The sequence below is a fragment of the Engystomops pustulosus genome, chromosome 9, assembly GCF_040894005.1.
Source record: "Engystomops pustulosus chromosome 9, aEngPut4.maternal, whole genome shotgun sequence".
NCBI classification, from domain to species: domain Eukaryota; kingdom Metazoa; phylum Chordata; class Amphibia; order Anura; family Leptodactylidae; genus Engystomops; species Engystomops pustulosus.
The window spans coordinates 61,285,343-61,303,885 of record NC_092419.1 but is presented as its reverse complement, the minus strand read 5'-3'; the positions used below and the strand labels follow the sequence as shown (position 1 = coordinate 61,303,885).

The 18,543-nt window shown below is 47.2% G+C and overlaps 37 pseudogenes; all 37 read right to left on the bottom strand.

Annotated features, from left to right (window-relative positions):
* Positions 1-8,215: 8,215 nt before the first annotated feature.
* On the bottom strand, positions 8,216-8,334 carry LOC140098606 (5S ribosomal RNA; annotated as a pseudogene).
* Positions 8,335-8,404: 70 nt separating this feature from the next.
* On the bottom strand, positions 8,405-8,523 carry LOC140092342 (5S ribosomal RNA; annotated as a pseudogene).
* Positions 8,524-8,593: 70 nt separating this feature from the next.
* Positions 8,594-8,712, bottom strand: LOC140098605 (5S ribosomal RNA; annotated as a pseudogene).
* Positions 8,713-8,782: 70 nt separating this feature from the next.
* On the bottom strand, positions 8,783-8,901 carry LOC140097886 (5S ribosomal RNA; annotated as a pseudogene).
* A 70-nt stretch (positions 8,902-8,971) lies between these two features.
* Positions 8,972-9,090, bottom strand: LOC140087041 (5S ribosomal RNA; annotated as a pseudogene).
* A 69-nt stretch (positions 9,091-9,159) lies between these two features.
* Positions 9,160-9,278, bottom strand: LOC140080458 (5S ribosomal RNA; annotated as a pseudogene).
* Positions 9,279-9,915: 637 nt separating this feature from the next.
* LOC140094995 (5S ribosomal RNA) lies at positions 9,916-10,034 on the bottom strand (annotated as a pseudogene).
* Positions 10,035-10,104: 70 nt separating this feature from the next.
* Positions 10,105-10,223, bottom strand: LOC140083383 (5S ribosomal RNA; annotated as a pseudogene).
* Positions 10,224-10,292: 69 nt separating this feature from the next.
* LOC140080447 (5S ribosomal RNA) lies at positions 10,293-10,411 on the bottom strand (annotated as a pseudogene).
* A 70-nt stretch (positions 10,412-10,481) lies between these two features.
* On the bottom strand, positions 10,482-10,600 carry LOC140098023 (5S ribosomal RNA; annotated as a pseudogene).
* Positions 10,601-10,851: 251 nt separating this feature from the next.
* Positions 10,852-10,970, bottom strand: LOC140097078 (5S ribosomal RNA; annotated as a pseudogene).
* Positions 10,971-11,228: 258 nt separating this feature from the next.
* LOC140084738 (5S ribosomal RNA) lies at positions 11,229-11,347 on the bottom strand (annotated as a pseudogene).
* A 448-nt stretch (positions 11,348-11,795) lies between these two features.
* On the bottom strand, positions 11,796-11,914 carry LOC140078716 (5S ribosomal RNA; annotated as a pseudogene).
* Positions 11,915-12,362: 448 nt separating this feature from the next.
* LOC140094992 (5S ribosomal RNA) lies at positions 12,363-12,481 on the bottom strand (annotated as a pseudogene).
* A 70-nt stretch (positions 12,482-12,551) lies between these two features.
* LOC140083382 (5S ribosomal RNA) lies at positions 12,552-12,670 on the bottom strand (annotated as a pseudogene).
* A 69-nt stretch (positions 12,671-12,739) lies between these two features.
* Positions 12,740-12,858, bottom strand: LOC140086720 (5S ribosomal RNA; annotated as a pseudogene).
* Positions 12,859-13,109: 251 nt separating this feature from the next.
* Positions 13,110-13,228, bottom strand: LOC140097077 (5S ribosomal RNA; annotated as a pseudogene).
* Positions 13,229-13,674: 446 nt separating this feature from the next.
* On the bottom strand, positions 13,675-13,793 carry LOC140090211 (5S ribosomal RNA; annotated as a pseudogene).
* Positions 13,794-13,863: 70 nt separating this feature from the next.
* LOC140091569 (5S ribosomal RNA) lies at positions 13,864-13,982 on the bottom strand (annotated as a pseudogene).
* A 70-nt stretch (positions 13,983-14,052) lies between these two features.
* On the bottom strand, positions 14,053-14,171 carry LOC140098309 (5S ribosomal RNA; annotated as a pseudogene).
* Positions 14,172-14,241: 70 nt separating this feature from the next.
* LOC140094090 (5S ribosomal RNA) lies at positions 14,242-14,360 on the bottom strand (annotated as a pseudogene).
* Positions 14,361-14,430: 70 nt separating this feature from the next.
* On the bottom strand, positions 14,431-14,549 carry LOC140098720 (5S ribosomal RNA; annotated as a pseudogene).
* Positions 14,550-14,617: 68 nt separating this feature from the next.
* Positions 14,618-14,736, bottom strand: LOC140094217 (5S ribosomal RNA; annotated as a pseudogene).
* Positions 14,737-14,804: 68 nt separating this feature from the next.
* Positions 14,805-14,923, bottom strand: LOC140097779 (5S ribosomal RNA; annotated as a pseudogene).
* Positions 14,924-14,995: 72 nt separating this feature from the next.
* Positions 14,996-15,114, bottom strand: LOC140082948 (5S ribosomal RNA; annotated as a pseudogene).
* Positions 15,115-15,186: 72 nt separating this feature from the next.
* On the bottom strand, positions 15,187-15,305 carry LOC140090214 (5S ribosomal RNA; annotated as a pseudogene).
* A 72-nt stretch (positions 15,306-15,377) lies between these two features.
* LOC140089793 (5S ribosomal RNA) lies at positions 15,378-15,496 on the bottom strand (annotated as a pseudogene).
* Positions 15,497-15,566: 70 nt separating this feature from the next.
* Positions 15,567-15,685, bottom strand: LOC140081624 (5S ribosomal RNA; annotated as a pseudogene).
* Positions 15,686-15,942: 257 nt separating this feature from the next.
* On the bottom strand, positions 15,943-16,061 carry LOC140094458 (5S ribosomal RNA; annotated as a pseudogene).
* Positions 16,062-16,131: 70 nt separating this feature from the next.
* LOC140096291 (5S ribosomal RNA) lies at positions 16,132-16,250 on the bottom strand (annotated as a pseudogene).
* A 263-nt stretch (positions 16,251-16,513) lies between these two features.
* LOC140079168 (5S ribosomal RNA) lies at positions 16,514-16,632 on the bottom strand (annotated as a pseudogene).
* Positions 16,633-16,704: 72 nt separating this feature from the next.
* Positions 16,705-16,823, bottom strand: LOC140085961 (5S ribosomal RNA; annotated as a pseudogene).
* A 70-nt stretch (positions 16,824-16,893) lies between these two features.
* Positions 16,894-17,012, bottom strand: LOC140089149 (5S ribosomal RNA; annotated as a pseudogene).
* A 450-nt stretch (positions 17,013-17,462) lies between these two features.
* Positions 17,463-17,581, bottom strand: LOC140087027 (5S ribosomal RNA; annotated as a pseudogene).
* Positions 17,582-17,651: 70 nt separating this feature from the next.
* LOC140088108 (5S ribosomal RNA) lies at positions 17,652-17,770 on the bottom strand (annotated as a pseudogene).
* Positions 17,771-17,840: 70 nt separating this feature from the next.
* Positions 17,841-17,959, bottom strand: LOC140082907 (5S ribosomal RNA; annotated as a pseudogene).
* A 450-nt stretch (positions 17,960-18,409) lies between these two features.
* LOC140096279 (5S ribosomal RNA) lies at positions 18,410-18,528 on the bottom strand (annotated as a pseudogene).
* Positions 18,529-18,543: the final 15 nt, after the last annotated feature.

Sequence of the window (18,543 nt, the reverse complement as noted above, 5' to 3'; positions counted from 1 at the left end):
AGTGAGACTTGCGACCGCTGTGTTCTGCGCTTAGTGGCGCACATATCCATAGCAAAGGCCGAAGTGGCAAAATTCAGTAGGGGTTGGATTTCTATTAGGCAATAACTCAGTGTCATCTCATCTGGCATAGTAGTGTGCTTCCTTTGATACTTGGCTAGAAAATAGCCAGAGGAGAATACAAACAGCTTCTTGAAGCCTACAGTAGCGTTCTATATATTTGATTTCTGGTTGATCTGCTGGTGGCTGTAGTTTCTGCAGTGCATGTACTTGCCAATTCTGAGCAATTTGTAGTGAGACTTGCGACCGCTGTGTTCTGCGCTTAGTGGCGCACATATCCATAGCAAAGGCCGAAGTGGCAAAATTCAGTAGGGGTTGGATTTCTATTAGGCAATAACTCAGTGTCATCTCATCTGGCATAGTAGTGTGCTTCCTTTGATACTTGGCTAGAAAATAGCCAGAGGAGAATACAAACAGCTTCTTGAAGCCTACAGTAGCGTTCTATATATTTGATTTCTGGTTGATCTGCTGGTGGCTGTAGTTTCTGCAGTGCATGTACTTGCCAATTCTGAGCAATTTGTAGTGAGACTTGCGACCGCTGTGTTCTGCGCTTAGTGGCGCACATATCCATAGCAAAGGCCGAAGTGGCAAAATTCAGTAGGGGTTGGATTTCTATTAGGCAATAACTCAGTGTCATCTCATCTGGCATAGTAGTGTGCTTCCTTTGATACTTGGCTAGAAAATAGCCATAGGAGAATACAAACAGCTTCTTGAAGCCTACAGTAGCGTTCTATATATTTGATTTCTGGTTGATCTGCTGGTGGCTGTAGTTTCTGCAGTGCATGTACTTGCCAATTCTGAGCAATTTGTAGTGAGACTTGCGACCGCTGTGTTCTGCGCTTAGTGGCGCACATATCCATAGCAAAGGCCGAAGTGGCAAAATTCAGTAGGGGTTGGATTTCTATTAGGCAATAACTCAGTGTCATCTCATCTGGCATAGTAGTGTGCTTCCTTTGATACTTGGCTAGAAAATAGCCAGAGGAGAATACAAACAGCTTCTTGAAGCCTACAGTAGCGTTCTATATATTTGATTTCTGGTTGATCTGCTGGTGGCTGTAGTTTCTGCAGTGCATGTACTTGCCAATTCTGAGCAATTTGTAGTGAGACTTGCGACCGCTGTGTTCTGCGCTTAGTGGCGCACATATCCATAGCAAAGGCCGAAGTGGCAAAATTCAGTAGGGGTTGGATTTCTATTAGGCAATAACTCAGTGTCATCTCATCTGGCATAGTAGTGTGCTTCCTTTGATACTTGGCTAGAAAATAGCCAGAGGAGAATACAAACAGCTTCTTGAAGCCTACAGTAGCGTTCTATATATTTGATTTCTGGTTGATCTGCTGGTGGCAGTAGTTTCTGCAGTGCATGTACTTGCCAATTCTGAGCAATTTGTAGTGAGACTTGCGACCACTGTGTTCTGCGCTTAGTGCCGCACATATCCATAGCAAAGGCCGAAGTGGCAAAATTCAGTAGGGGTTGGATTTCTATTAGGCAATAACTCAGTGTCATCTCATCTGGCATAGTAGTGTGCTTCCTTTGATACTTGGCTAGAAAATAGCCAGAGGAGAATACAAACAGCTTCTTGAAGCCTACAGTAGCGTTCTATATATTTGATTTCTGGTTGATCTGCTGGTGGCTGTAGTTTCTGCAGTGCATGTACTTGCCAATTCTGAGCAATTTGTAGTGAGACTTGCGACCGCTGTGTTCTGCGCTTAGTGGCGCACATATCCATAGCAAAGGCCAAAGTGGCAAAATTCAGTAGGGGTTGGATTTCTATTAGGCAATAACTCAGTGTCATCTCATCTGGCATAGTAGTGTGCTTCCTTTGATACTTGGCTAGAAAATAGCCATAGCAATAGGATAGGATTGTTTGGTTTTAAAAACTCAAAAAAAAACAAAAAACACAAAAAAACACCAAAAAAAAAAAAAAGAAGTAAAAATAAAAAAAAAGTTATAACTCTCATTTTCAAAATGTTTAACCCGAGGGCTAGGGGTAGAGGACGAGGGCGGGGACGTGGGCGTCCAACTACTGCAGGGGTCAGAGGCCGTGGTCCTGGGCGGGGTGAGACACCACCTGCTGATGAGGGAGCAGGGGAACGCCGCAGAGCTACACTCCCTAGGTTCATGTCTGAAGTTACTGGGACTCGTGGTAGAGCACTGTTGAGGCCAGAACAGTGCGAACAGGTGATGTCGTGGATTGCTGACAATGCTTCGAGCAATTTGTCCACCACCAGTCAGTCTTCCACGCAGTCCACCCATGTCACCGAAATCCCCACTCCTCCAGCTCCTGCACCTCAGCCTCCTCCCCCCCAGTCTGCCCCCTCCCAGGAAAATTTGGCATTTGAACCGGCATACTCTGAGGAACTGTTTTCTGGACCCTTCCCACAGTCACAAACCACTTGTCCGGTTGCTGCTGAGCAATTTTCCGATGCCCAGGTTTTCCACCAGTCACAGTCTGTGGGTGATGATGACCTTCTTGACGTAGTGGAAGTGTGTAAAGAGGTGTCCGACGAGGAGGAGACACGGTTGTCAGACAGTGGGGAAGTTGTTGTCAGGGCAGGAAGTCCGAGGGGGGAGCAGACTGAGGGATCGGAGGATGATGAGGTGACAGACCCAAGCTGGGTTGAGAGGCCGGGTGAACACAGTGCTTCTGAGACGGAGGAGAGTCCTCGACCTGAACAGGTTGGAAGAGGCAGTGGTGGGGCCAGACGGAGAGGCAGGGCCAGAGCTGGTGCATCAGCGCCACTGTCAACTAGTGAAGCTCCCGTGGTGAGGGCTCTTGCGGCGAGGGCTAGATCTTCAGAAGTGTGGAGGTTCTTTAAGGAAACACCGGATGACCGACGGACTGTGGTGTGCAACATTTGCCAAACCAGGCTCAGCAGGGGTTCCACCACTACTAGCTTAACTACCACCAGTATGCGCAGGCATATGAATGCTAAGCACCCCACTCAGTGGCAACAAGCCCGTTCACCTCCGGCCGTGCACACCACTGCTCCTTCCCCTGTGTCAGCTGCTAGTCAGCCCCCTGCCCAGGACCCTGGCACAAAAACCCCATCGTCGCCTCCACGATCCTCCACAGCATCCACCAGCGTTCAGCTCTCCATACCCCAGACGCTGGAGCGGAAACGCAAATATAGTGCAACCCACCCGCACGCCCAAGCCCTTAATGTGCACATCTCCAGATTGCTTAGCCTGGAGATGCTGCCCTATAGGCTAGTAGAGACCGAGGCCTTTCGCAACCTCATGGCGGCGGCCGCCCCTCGGTATTCGGTCCCCAGCCGCCACTACTTTTCCCGATGTGCCGTCCCAGCCCTGCACCAGCACGTGTCAGACAACATCATCCGTGCCCTGACCAACGCCGTTTCTGACAAGGTCCACCTGACCACGGACACGTGGACGAGTGCTGCCGGGCAGGGCCACTATATATCGCTGACGGCACATTGGGTTAACTTGGTGGAGGCTGGGACCGAGTCTGACCCTGGGGCTGCTCATATACTGCCGACGCCGAGGATTGCGGGGCCTACCTCGGTCCAGGTGTTTCAGGCCTACTATGCCTCCTCCTCCTCCCACCCCTCCTCCACCTCCTCCTCCGAACTACCATCCGTGGGCACGGCGCCATCAGTCGGTAGCTCTAGGCACAGCAGCAGTGCCGTCGCTAAGCGACAGCAGGCGGTGCTCAAACTGCTGAGCCTAGGCGACAAAAGGCACACCGCCCAAGAGCTATTACAGGGCATCACGGCGCAGACTGATCTGTGGCTGGCACCGCTGAACCTCAAGCCGGGAATGGTTGTGTGTGACAACGGCTGTAACCTGGTGGCGGCTCTGCAACTCGGCAGACTGACACATGTGCCATGCCTGGCCCATGTGTTAAATCTGATAGTGCAGCGTTTCCTCAAGACATACCCCAATCTGTCTGATTTGCTCACGAAGGTGCGCCGCATCTGTGCGCATTTCAGGAAGTCCAGCCCAGATGCTGCCACTCTCAGGGCAGCGCAGCGCCGCCTCCAACTGCCCGCTCACCGACTGTTGTGCGACGTGCCCACGAGGTGGAATTCAACACTGACCATGTTATCCAGAGTTTACCAGCAGCGCAGAGCGATTGTAGACTGCCAGATGTCAACTTCCACCAGAACTGGTAGTCAGGTCAGTCAGCTTCCTCAAGTCTACAATGAGGAGTGGACGTGGATGTCTGATATCTGTCAGGTGCTGAGTAACTTTGAGGAGTCAACACAGATGGTCAGTGGCGATGCCGCCATCATCAGCCTCACCATCCCGCTGCTTGGCCTGTTGAAAAACTCTCTGGTCAGCATGAAGTCGGAAGCTTTGCGCTCGTCACAAGAGACGGGGGAAGAATATTCCCTTGTTGATAGCCAAAGCACCCTGAGGTCTGTTTCTCAGCGCATATCGGAGGAGGTGGAGGTGGAGGAGGATGAGGAGGAAGAGGAGGAGAATGTTGGCGAGACACAAGAGGGGACCATTGTTGAGTCCTTCACTGTTCAGCGTGTATGGGCAGAAGAAGAGGAGTTGGAGGAGTTGGAGGAGGAGGAAATGGACAGTCAGGCCAGTGAGGGGAGTGAATTCTTACGCGTTGGTACTCTGGCGCATATGGCAGATTTCATGCTAGGCTGCCTATCCCGTGACCCTCGCGTTCAAAGAATTTATTCCAGCACCGATTACTGGGTGTTCACTCTCCTGGACCCACGGTACAAGCAAAATCTTCCCACTCTCATCCCTGGAGAGGAAAGGAGTGTGAGAATGCATGAATACCAGCAGGCCCTGGTGCACAAGCTGAAACAGTATTTCCCTTCTGACAGCGCTAGCGGCAGAGTGCGTAGTTCTGCGGGACAAGTAGCGAGGGAGAGTAGGCGAGCAGGCAGCTTGTCCAGCACTGGCAAGGGTACGCTTTACAAGGCTTTTGCCAGCTTTATGTCACCCCAGCAAGACACTGTCACCTGTCCCCAGTCTCGGCAGAGTAGGGCTGATCTTTACAGAAAGATGGTGAGGGAGTACGTAGCTGACCATACCATCGTCCTAAATGATCACACAGCTCCCTACAACTACTGGGTTTCAAAGCTGGACATGTGGCACGAACTGGCGCTGTACGCCTTGGAGGTTCTTGCCTGCCCTGCCGCTAGCGTCTTGTCCGAGCGGGTTTTCAGTGCAGCTGGTGGCATCATCACCGATAAGCGTACACGCCTGTCGACTGACAGCACTGACAGGCTGACGCTTATTAAAATGAATAAAGGCTGGATTTCTCAGAATTTCCAATCTCCACCAGGTGAAGGAAGCTCAACCTGAATAATTGATCCACTCCTCCTCCTCATTTTCCTCCTTCTCCTCCTCTTTGTACAGTAAAGCAGAGGAAAATGGCTATTTTTTGACAGGGCCCACTGGCTCTTGCTATAGTACTTCATGCATTTAATTTTTCTGGAGGGCCACCTACCCGGTCCTCTGTTTGAAACAATTTTTGTGAGTGCCACATACAGGCACTCAATCTATTCCATTTTTCTGGAGGGCCACCTACCCGGTCCTCTGTTTTAAAAAATTTTTGGGACTGCCACATACAGGCACTCAATCTATTCCATTTTACTGCAGGGCCACCTACCTGCTCCTCTGGTTTGAACAATTTTTGGGACTGCCACATACAGGCACTCAATCTATTCCATTTTACTGGAGGGCCACCTACCTGCTCCTCTGGTTTGAAACATTTTTGGGACTGCCACATACAGGCACTCAATCTATTCCATTTTACTGCAGGGCCACCTACCTGCTCCTCTGGTTTGAACAATTTTTGGGACTGCCACATACAGGCACTCAATCTATTCCATTTTACTGCAGGGCCACCTACCTGCTCCTCTGGTTTGAACAATTTTTGGGACTGCCACATACAGGCACTCAATCTATTCCATTTTACTGGAGGGCCACCTACCTGCTCCTCTGGTTTGAAACATTTTTGGGACTGCCACATACAGGCACTCAATCTATTCCATTTTACTGCAGGGCCACCTACCTGCTCCTCTGGTTTGAACAATTTTTGGGACTGCCACATACAGGCACTCAATCTATTCCATTTTACTGCAGGGCCACCTACCTGCTCCTCTGGTTTGAACAATTTTTGGGACTGCCACATACAGGCACTCAATCTATTCCATTTTACTGGAGGGCCACCTACCTGCTCCTCTGGTTTGAAACATTTTTGGGACTGCCACATACAGGCACTCAATCTATCCCATTTTACTGGAGGGCCACCTACCTGCTCCTCTGGTTTGAAAAATGTTTGGGACTGCCACATACAGGCACTATCCAAATTAAATTGTCTCCATAGCAGCCTCCACACGTTGTCTCCATTGCTACCTCCAAAAGTCGTCCATATAGCTGCCTCCATACATCGTCCCTTTATCAAACGAGGTGTGTCAGGCAGAAATTTGGGTTGTTTTCATGGATTCCACATCAAAGTTGTTAACTTTGTCGCCACCCTGCTGTGTTATCCACAAAATATACTGGCAAACTTTTACCATTTAGGGATATTATTTCAGCGCTTCTTGCGCATCTGTTTACATTCCCCTCACCCGGCATATCCTAAACTTATAAGAACGCTACTACACTTGATCTTATACAAAAGGTTCTTAGAAGTGCTGTTTGGGGAGTAGCCTAGAGACAGGGGCTTGGATTGGCGAAAGCTCGCCTGGCAGCGGAACGCCAGCTCCATGCGCATCATGCGCTTCTTGCGCATCTGTTTACATTCCCCTCACCCGCCATATCCCAAACTTATAAGAACGCTACTACACTTAACTTGGTGCAGGCTGGGACCGAGTCTGACCCTGGGGCTGGTCATATACTGCCGACGCAGAGAATTGCGGGGCCTACCTCGGTCCAGGTCTCAAAGGCCTACTATACCTCCTCCCACCCCTCCTCCACCTCCTCCTCCTCCGAATTACCATCCGTGGGCATGGCGCCATCAGTCGGTAGCTCTAGGCACAGCAGCAGTGCCGTCGCTAAGCGACAGCAGGTGGTGCTGAAACTGCTGAGCCTAGGCGATAAAAGGCACACCGCCCAAGAGCTATTACAGGGCATTCCACATCAAAGTTGTTAACTTTGTCGCCACCCTGCTGTGTAATCCCCAAAATATACTTGCAAACTTTTACCATTTAGGGATATTATTTCAGCGCTTCTTGCGCATCTGTTTACATTCCCCTCACCCGCCATATCCTAAACTTATAAGAACGCTACTACACTTGATCTTATACAAAAGGTTCTTAGAAGTGCTGTTTGGGGAGTAGCCTATAGACAGGGGCTTGGATTGGCGAAAGCTCGCCTGGCAGCGGAGCGCCAGCTCCATGCCAAGATCCAACTAACATAGTTTTAACTGCAGCACCTTTAATCTACTACTAGTTCACTGCCTCCATACATGGTCCCCTTATCAAACGAGCTGTGTCAGGCAGAATTTTGGGTTGTTTTCATGGCTTCCATGTTAACTTTGTCGCCACCCTGCTGTGTAATCCACAAAATATACTGGCAAACTTTTATCATGTACCGATATTATTTGAGCGCTTCTTGCTCACCTCCTTTGGTTCCTCTCTGCCACCCATTGGTTTGAAGCCTGAGTCCATTTAGGGTATGTCGCCATGACACTCTCTAGCCTGCTGCCGCTGCCTCTGCATGCCGTCCCCTATAGTGTCAGGGTCAATTATTGGATGTTTTAGATGCTATCTAGCTTCATTCTGTCACTCTGTCATGGCCATGCTGTTGCCCATAATTTTGGCATAATGGTGCGATTATGCAGCCTCAGAGGCATCCATGCATGCTGCCCCTGCTGTTTCCTGTCCATTTCCGTGGTGTTTCCATCCTTTTCTGAGGTTCCCAGGTGTTTGGCCAAGCTTCCCTGTGCAGAGCCTTGGTCCCCTTGAAAAATGCTCGAGTCTCCCATTGACTTCAATGGGGTTCGTTATTCGAGACGAGCACTCGAGCATCGGGAAAAGTTCGTCTCGAATAACGAGTACCCGAGCATTTTAGTGTTCGCTCATCTCTACTTAAGATGCATTGCTGCTGCGATCTGACGAGAGCAGGCACATTCAGCTTAGAATGGCCGTTGACAGCAGCTGTTCAATTTGAACCTTCTTTTACTATCTCATAGAGAAACTAACACATTTTCAGGTTCAAAAAGGTCAACGGAACTTGGAATTCCCAGCCAGTCTCCCATGCTGGTACTTGCCAATCCTTAAGTTGCATTGCTGCTGCGATCTGACGAGAGCAGGCACATTCAGCTTAGAATGGCCGTTGACAGCAGCTGTTCAATTTGAACCTTCTTTTACTATCTCATAGAGAAAATAACTCAATTTTCAGGTTCAAAAAGGTCAACGGATCTTGGGATTCCTACCCAGTCACCCATGCTGGTACTTGCCAAGCCTTAAGCTGCATTGCTGCTGCGATCTGACGAGAGCAGGCACATTCAGCTTAGAATGGCCGTTGACAGCAGCTGTTCAATTTGAACCTTCTTTTACTATCTCATAGAGAAACTAACACAATTTTCAGGTTCAAAAAGGTCAACGGAACTTGGAATTCCCAGCCAGTCTCCCATGCTGGTACTTGCCAATCCTTAAGTTGCATTGCTGCTGCGATCTGACGAGAGCAGGCACATTCAGCTTAGAATGGCCGTTGACAGCAGCTGTTCAATTTGAACCTTCTTTTACTATCTCATAGAGAAAATAACTCAATTTTCAGGTTCAAAAAGGTAAACGGATCTTGGGATTCCTACCCAGTCACCCATGCTGGTACTTGCCAAGCCTTAAGCTGCATTGCTGCTGCGATCTGACGAGAGCAGGCACATTCAGCTTAGAATGGCCGTTGACAGCAGCTGTTCAATTTGAACCTTCTTTTACTATCTCATAGAGAAACTAACACAATTTTCAGGTTCAAAAAGGTCAACGGAACTTGGGATTCCCAGCCAGTCTCCCATGCTGGTACTTGCCAAGCCTTAAGCTGCATTGCTGCTGCGATCTGACGAGAGCAGGCACATTCAGCTTAGAATGGCCGTTGACAGGAGCTGTTCAATTTGAACGTTCTTTTACTATCTCATAGAGAAACTAACACATTTTCAGGTTCAAAAAGGTCAACGGAACTTGGAATTCCCAGCCAGTCTCCCATGCTGGTACTTGCCAAGCCTTAAGCTGCATTGCTGCTGCGATCTGACGAGAGCAGGCACATTCAGCTTAGAATGGCCGTTGACAGCAGCTGTTCAATTTGAACCTTCTTTTACTATCTCATAGAGAAAATAACTCAATTTTCAGGTTCAAAAAGGTCAACGGATCTTGGGATTCCTACCCAGTCTCCCATGCTGGTACTTGCCAAGCCTTAAGCTGCATTGCTGCTGCGATCTGATGAGAGCAGGCACATTCAGCTTAGAATGGCCGGTGACAGCAGCTGTTCAATTTGAACCTTCTTTTACTATCTCATAGAGAAACTAACACAATTTTCAAGTTCAAAAAGGTCAACAGAACTTGGGATTCCCAGCCAGTCTCCCATGCTGGTACTTGCCAAGCCTTAAGCTGCATCGCTGCTGCGATATGACAAGAGCACGCACATTCAGCGTAGAATGGCCGTTGACAGAAGCTGTTCAATTTGAACCTTCTTTTACTATCTCATAGAGAAACTAACACAATTTTCAGGTTCAAAAAGGTCAACGTATCTTGGGATTCCCAGCCAGTCTCCCATGCTGTCACTTGCCAAGCCTTAAGCTGCACCTCTTCTGCGATCTGACAAGAGCACGCACATTCAGCTTAGAATGGCCGTTGACAGCAGCTGTTCAATTTGAACCTTCTTTTACTATCTCATAGAGAAACTAACACAATTTTCAGGTTCAAAAAGGTCAACGGAACTTGGGATTCCCAGCCAGTCTCCCATGCTGGTACTTGCCAAGCCTTAAGCTGCATTGCTGCTGCGATCTGACAAGAGCAGGCACATTCAGCTTAGAATGGCCGTTGAAAGCAGCTGTTCAATTTGAACCTTCTTTTACTATCTCATAGAGAAACTAACACAATTTTCAGGTTCAAAAACGTCAACGGAACTTGGGATTCCCAGCCAGTCTCCCATGCTGGTACTTGCCAAGCCTTAAGCTGCATTGCTGCTGCGATCTGACGAGAGCAGGCACATTCAGCTTAGAATGGCCGTTGACAGCAGCTGTTCAATTTGAACCTTCATTTACTATCTCATAGAGAAACTAACACATTTTCAGGTTCAAAAAGGTCAACGGAACTTGGAATTCCCAGCCAGTCTCCCATGCTGGTACTTGCCAAGCCTTAAGCTGCATTGCTGCTGCGATCTGACGAGAGCAGGCACATTCAGCTTAGAATGGCCGTTGACAGCAGTTGTTCAATTTGAACCTTCTTTTACTATCTCATAAAGAAACTAACACAATTTTCAGATTCAAAAAGGTCAACAGAACTTGGGATTCCCAGCCAGTCTCCCATGCTGGTACTTGCCAAGCCTTAAGCTGCATTGCTGCTGTGATCTGACAAGAGCAGGCACATTCAGCTTAGAATGGCCGTTGACAGCAGCTGTTCAATTTCAACCTTCTTTTACTATCTCATAGAGAAAATAACTCAATTTTCAGGTTCAAAAAGGTCAACGGATCTTGGGATTCCTACCCAGTCTCCCATGCTGGTACTTGCCAAGCCTTAAGCTGCTGCGATCTGACGAGAGCAGGCACATTCAGCTTAGAATGGCCGTTGACAGCAGCTGTTCAATTTGAACCTTCTTTTATTATCTCATAGAGAAACTAACACAATTTTCAGGTTCAAAAAGGTCAACAGAACTTGGGATTCCCAGCCAGTCTCCCATGCTGGTACTTGCCAAGCCTTAAGCTGCATCGCTGCTGCGATCTGACAAGAGCACGCACATTCAGCTTAGAATGGCCGTTGACAGCAGCTGTTCAATTTGAACCTTCTTTTACTATCTCATAGAGAAACTAACACAATTTTCAGGTTCAAAAAGGTCAACAGAACTTGGGATTCCCAGCCAGTCTCCCATGCTGGTACTTGCCAAGCCTTCAGCTGCATCACTGCTGCGATCTGACAAGAGCACGCACATTCAGCTTAGAATGGCCGTTGACAGCAGCTGTTCAATTTGAACCTTCTTTTACTATCTCATAGAGAAACTAACACATTTTCAGGTTCAAAAAGGGCAACGGAACTTGGGATTCCCAGCCAGTCTCCCATGCTGGTACTTGCCAAGCCTTAAGCTGCATTGCTGCTGCGATCTGACGAGAGCAGGCACATTCAGCTTAGAATGGCCGTTGACAGCAGCTGTTCAATTTGAACCTTCTTTTACTATCTCATAGAGAAACTAACACAATTTTCAGGTTCAAAAAGGTCAACATAACTTGGGATTCCCAGCCAGTCTCCAATGCTGGTACTTGCCAAGCCTTAAGCTGCATCACTGCTGCGATCTGACAAGAGCACGCACATTCAGCTTAGAATGGCCGTTGACAGCAGCTGTTCAATTTGAACCTTCTTTTACTATCTCATAGAGAAACTAACACAATTTTCAGGTTCAAAAAGGTCAACATATCTTGGGATTCCCAGCCAGTCTCCCATGCTGTCACTTGCCAAGCCTTAAGCTGCATCTCTTCTGCGATCTGACAAGAGCACGCACATTCAGCTTAGAATGGCCGTTGACAGCAGCTGTTCAATTTGAACCTTCTTTTACTATCTCATAGAGAAACTAACACAATTTTCAGGTTCAAAAAGGTCAACAGAACTTGGGATTCCCAGCCAGTCTCCCATGCTGGTACTTGCCAAGCCTTAAGCTGCATTGCTGCTGCGATCTGACGAGAGCAGGCACATTCAGCTTAGAATGGCCGTTGACAGCCGCTGTTCAAATTGAACCTTCATTTACTATCTCATAGAGAAACTAACACAATTTTCAAGTTCAAAAAGGTCAACAGAACTTGGGATTCCCAGCCAGTCTCCCATGCTGGTACTTGCCAAGCCTTAAGCTGCATCGCTGCTGCGATATGACAAGAGCACGCACATTCAGCGTAGAATGGCCGTTGACAGAAGCTGTTCAATTTGAACCTTCTTTTACTATCTCATAGAGAAACTAACACAATTTTCAGGTTCAAAAAGGTCAACGTATCTTGGGATTCCCAGCCAGTCTCCCATGCTGTCACTTGCCAAGCCTTAAGCTGCATCTCTTCTGCGATCTGACAAGAGCACGCACATTCAGCTTAGAATGGCCGTTGACAGCAGCTGTTCAATTTGAACCTTCTTTTACTATCTCATAGAGAAACTAACACAATTTTCAGGTTCAAAAAGGTCAACGGAACTTGGGATTCCCAGCCAGTCTCCCATGCTGGTACTTGCCAAGCCTTAAGCTGCATTGCTGCTGCGATCTGACAAGAGCAGGCACATTCAGCTTAGAATGGCCGTTGAAAGCAGCTGTTCAATTTGAACCTTCTTTTACTATCTCATAGAGAAACTAACACAATTTTCAGGTTCAAAAACGTCAACGGAACTTGGGATTCCCAGCCAGTCTCCCATGCTGGTACTTGCCAAGCCTTAAGCTGCATTGCTGCTGCGATCTGACGAGAGCAGGCACATTCAGCTTAGAATGGCCGTTGACAGCAGCTGTTCAATTTGAACCTTCATTTACTATCTCATAGAGAAACTAACACATTTTCAGGTTCAAAAAGGTCAACGGAACTTGGAATTCCCAGCCAGTCTCCCATGCTGGTACTTGCCAAGCCTTAAGCTGCATTGCTGCTGCGATCTGACAAGAGCAGGCACATTCAGCTTAGAATGGCCGTTGACAGCAGCTGTTCAATTTCAACCTTCTTTTACTATCTCATAGAGAAAATAACTCAATTTTCAGGTTCAAAAAGGTCAACGGATCTTGGGATTCCTATCCAGTCTCCCATGCTGGTACTTGCCAAGCCTTAAGCTGCTGCGATCTGACGAGAGCAGGCACATTCAGCTTAGAATGGCCGTTGACAGCAGCTGTTCAATTTGAACCTTCTTTTATTATCTCATAGAGAAACTAACACAATTTTCAGGTTCAAAAAGGTCAACAGAACTTGGGATTCCCAGCCAGTCTCCCATGCTGGTACTTGCCAAGCCTTAAGCTGCATCGCTGCTGCGATCTGACAAGAGCACGCACATTCAGCTTAGAATGGCCGTTGACAGCAGCTGTTCAATTTGAACCTTCTTTTACTATCTCATAGAGAAACTAACACAATTTTCAGGTTCAAAAAGGTCAACAGAACTTGGGATTCCCAGCCAGTCTCCCATGCTGGTACTTGCCAAGCCTTCAGCTGCATCACTGCTGCGATCTGACAAGAGCACGCACATTCAGGTTAGAATGGCCGTTGACAGCAGCTTTTCAATTTGAACCTTCTTTTACTATCTCATAGAGAAACTAACACAATTTTCAGGTTCAAAAGGGTCAACGGAACTTGGCATTCCCAGCCACTCTCCCATGCTGGTACTTGCCAAGCCTTAAGCTGCATTGTTGCTGCGATCTGGCGAGAGCAGGCACATTCAGCTTAGAATGGCTGTTGACAGCAGCTGCCTAATTTCTATCTTCTTTTACTATCTCATAGAGAAACTAACAATTTTCAGGTTCAAAAAGGTCAACAGAACTTGGGATTCCCAGCCAGTCTCCCATGTTGGTACTTGCCAAGCCTTAAGCTGCATCACTGCTGCGATCTGACAAGAGCAGGCACATTCAGCTTAGAATGGCCGTTGACAGCAGCTATTCAATTTGAACCTTCTTTTACTATCTCATAGAGAAACTAAAACAATTTTCAGGTTCAAAAAGGTCAACGGAACTTGGGATTCCCAGCCAGTCTCCCATGCTGGTACTTGCCAAGCCTTAAGCTGCATTGCTGCTGCGATCTGACGAGAGCAGGCACATTCAGCTTAGAATGGGCGTTGACAGCAGCTTTTCAATTTGAACCTTCTTTTACTATCTTATAGAGAAACTAACAAAATTTTTAGGTTCAGAAAGGTCAACGGAACTTGGGATTCCCAGCCAGTCTCCCAGGCTGGTACTTGCCAAGCCTTAAGCTGCATTGCTGCTGCTATCTGACGAGAGCAGGCACATTCAGCTTAGATTGGCCGTTGACAGCAGCTGCCTAATATCTACCTTCTTTTACTATCTCATAGAGAAACTAACACAATTTTTAGGTTCAAAAAGGTCAACGGAACTTGGGATTCCAAGCCAGTCTCCCATGCTGGTACTTGCCAAGCCTTAAGCTGCATTGCTGCAGCGATCTGACGAGAGCAGGCACATTCAGCTTAGAATGGCCGTTGACAGCAGCTGTTCAATTTGAACCTTCTTTTACTATCTCATAGACAAACTAACACAATTTTCAGGTTCAAAAAGGTCAACAGAACTTGGAATTCCCAGCCAGTCTCCCATGCTGGTATTTGCCAAGCCTTAAGCTGCATTGCTGCTGCAATCTGACGAGAGCAGGCACATTCAGCTTAGAATGGCCATTGACAGCAGCTGTTCAATTTGAACCTTCTTTTACTATCTCATAGAGAAACTAACAATTTTTAGGTTCAAAAAGGTCAACGGAACTTGGGATTCCCAGCCAGTCTCCCATGCTGGTACTTGCCAAGCCTTAAGCTGCATCGCTGCTGCGATCTGACAAGAGCAGGCACATTCAGCTTAGAATGGCCGTTGAAAGCAGCTGTTCAATTTGAACCTTCTTTTACTATCTCAGAGAATCTAACACAATTTTCAGGTTCAAAAAGGTCAACAGAACTTGGGATTCCCAGCCAGTCTCCCATGCTGGTACTTGCCAAGCCTTAAGCTGCATTTCTGCTGCGATCTGACGAGAGCAGGCACATTGAGCTTAGAATGGCCATTGACGGCAGCTGTTCAATTTGAACCTTCTTTTACCATCTTTGACAGAGAAACTAACACAATTTTCAGGTTCAAAAAGGTCAACGAAACTTGGAATTCCCAGCCAGTCTCCCATGCTGGTACTTGCCAAGCCTTAAGCTGCATTGCTGCTGCGATCTGACGAGAGCAGGCACATTCAGCTTAGAATGGCCGTTGACAGCAGCTGTTCAATTTGAACCTTTTTTTACCATCTTTGACAGAGAAACTAACACAATTTTCAGGTTCAAAAAGCTCAACGGAACTTGGGATTCCCAGCCAGTCTCCCATTCTGGTACTTGCCAAGCCTTAAGCTGCATTGCTGCTGCGATCAGACGAGAGCAGGCACTTTCAGCTTAGAATGGACATTGAGAGCAGTTGTTCAATTTGAACCTTCTTTTACCATCTTTGACAGAGAAACTAACACAATTTTCAGGTTCAAAAAGGTCAACGGAACTTGGGATTCCCAGCCAGTCTCCCATGCTGGTACTTACCAAGCCTTAAGCTGCCTTGCTGCTGCGATCTGACGAGAGTAGGCACATTCAGCTTAGAATGGCCGTTGACAGCAGCTGTTCAATTTGAAACTTCTTTTACCATCTCATAGAGAAACTAACACAATTTTCAGGTTCAAAAAGGTCAACGGAACTTGGGATTCCCAGCCAGTCTCCCATGCTGGTACTTGCCAAGCCTTAAGCTGCATCGTTGCTGCGATCTGACGAGAGCAGGCACATTCAGCTTAGAATGGCCATTGACAGCAGCTTCTTAATTTGAACCTTCTTTTACTATCTCATAGAGAAACTAACAATTTTTAGGTTCAAAAAGGTCAACGAAACTTGGAATTCCCAGCCAGTCTCCCATGCTGGTACTTGCCAAGCCTTAAGCTGCATTGCTGCGGCGATCTGACGAGAGCAGGCACATTCAGCTTAGAACGGCCGATGACAGCAGCTGCCTAATTTCTACTTTCTTTTACTATCTCATAGAGAAACTAACACAATTTTCAGGTTCAAAAAGGTCAACAGAACTTGGGATTCCCAGCCAGTCTTCCATGCTGGTACTTGCCAAGCCTTAAGCTGCATTGCTGCTGCGATCTGACGAGAGCAGGCACATTCAGCTTAGAATGGCCGTTGAAAGCAGCTGTTCAATTTGAACCTTCTTTTACTATCTCATAGAGAATCTAACACAATTTTCAGGTTCAAAAAGGTCAACAGAACTTGGGATTCCCAGCCAGTCTCCCATGCTGGTACTTGCCAAGCCTTAAGCTGCATTTCTGCTGCGATCTGACGAGAGCAGGCACATTCAGCTTAGAATGGCCAATGACGGCAGCTGTTCAATTTGAACCTTCTTTTACCATCTTTGACAGAGAAACTAACACAATTTTCAGGTTCAAAAAGGTCAACGAAACTTGGGATTCCCAGCCAGTCTCCCATTCTGGTACTTGCCAAGCCTTAAGCTGCATTGCTGCTGTGATGAGACGAGAGCAGGCACATTCAGCTTAGAATGGCTGTTGACAGCAGTTGTTCAATTTGAACCTTCTTTTACCATCTTTGACAGAGAAAGTAACACAATTTTCAGGTTCAAAAAGGTCAACGGAACTTGGGATTCCCAGCCAGTCTCCCATTCTGGTACTTGCCAAGCCTTAAGCTGCATTGCTGCTGCGATCAGACGAGAGCAGGCACATTCAGCTTAGAATGGCCGTTGACAGCAGTTGTTCAATTTGAACCTTCTTTTACCATCTTTGACAGAGAAACTAACACAATTTTCAGGTTCAAAAAGGTCAACGGAACTTGGGATTCCCAGCCAGTCTCCCATGCTGGTACTTGCCAAGCCTTAAGCTGCATTGCTGCTGCGATCTGACGAGAGCAGGCACATTCAGCTTAGAATGGCCGATGACAGCAGCTGCCTAATTTCTACTTTCTTTTACTATCTCATTGAGAAACTAACACAATTTTTAGGTTCAAAAAGGTCAACAGGACTTGGGATTCCCAGACAGTCTCCCATGCTGGTACTTGCCAAGCCTTAAGCTGCATTGCTGCTGCGATCTGATGAGAGCAGGAACATTCAGCTTAGAATGGCCGTTGACAGCAGCTGTTTAATTTGAACCTTCTTTTACCATCTTTGACAGAGAAACTAACACAATTTTCAGGTTCAAAAAGGTCAACGGAACTTGGGATTCCCAGCCAGTCTCCCATGCTGGTACTTGCCAAGCCTTAAGCTGCATTGCTGCTGCGATCTGACGAGAGAAGGCACATTCAGCTTAGATTGGCCGATGACAGCAGCAGCCTAATTTCTACTTTCTTTTACTATCTCATAGAGAAACTAACACAATTTTCAGGTTCAAAAAGGTCAACAGAACTTGGAATTCCCAGCCATTCGCCCATGCTGGTACTTGCCAAGACTTAAGCTGCATTGCTACTGCGATCTGACGAGAGCAGGCACATTCAGCTTAGAATGGCCGTTGACAGCAGCTGTTCAATTTGAACCTTCTTTTACTATCTCATAGAGAAACTAACACAATTTTCAGGTTCAAAATGGTCAACGGAACTTGGGATTCCCAGCCAGTCTCCCATGCTGGTACTTGCCAAGCCTTAAGCTGCATTGCTGCTGCGATCTGACGAGAGCAGGCACATTCAGCTTAGAATGGCCGTTGACAGCAGCTGCCTAATTTCTACCTTCTTTTACTATCTCATAGAGAAACTAACACAATTTTCAGGTTCAAAAGGGTCAACGGAACATGGCATTCCCAGCCAGTCTCCCATGCTGGTACTTGCCAAGCCTTAAGCTGCATTGCTGCTGCGATCTGACGAGAGCAGGCACATTCAGCTTAGAATGGCCGTTGACAGCAGCTGTTCAATTTGAACCTTCTTTTACTATCTTATAGAAAAACTAACACAATTTTTAGGTTCAAAAAGGTCAACGGAACTTGGGCTTCCCAGCCAGTCTCCCATGCTGGTACTTGCCAAGCCTTAAGCTGCATTGCTGCTGCGATCTGACGAGAGCAGGCACATTCAGCTTAGAATGGCCGCTGACAGCAGCTGCTCAATTTGAACCTTCTTTTACCATCTTTGACAGAGAAACTAGCACAATTTTCAGGTTCAAAAAGGTCAACGGAACTTGGGATTCCCAGCCAGTCTCCCATGCTGGTACTTGCCAAGCCTTAAGCTGCATTGCTGCTGCGATCTGACGAGAGAAGGCACATTCAGCTTAGAATGGCCGATGACAGCAGCAGCCTAATTTCTACTTTCTTTTACTATCTCATAGAGAAACTAACACAATTTTCAGGTTCAAAAAGGTCAACAGAACTTGGAATTCCAAGCCATTCGCCCATGCTCGTACTTGCCAAGACTTAAGCTGCATTGCTGCTGCGATCTGACGAGAGCAGGCACAATAAGCTTAGAATGGCCGTTGACAGCAGCTGCGTAATTTCTACCTTCTTTTACTATCTCATAGAGAAACTAACACAATTTTCAGGTTCAAAAGGGTCAACGGAAATTGGCATTCCCAGCCAGTCTCCCAGGCTGGTACTTGCCAAGCCTTAAGCTGCATTGCTGCTGCGATCTGACGAGAGCAGGCACATTCAGCTTAGAATGACCGTTGACAGCAGCTGTTCAATT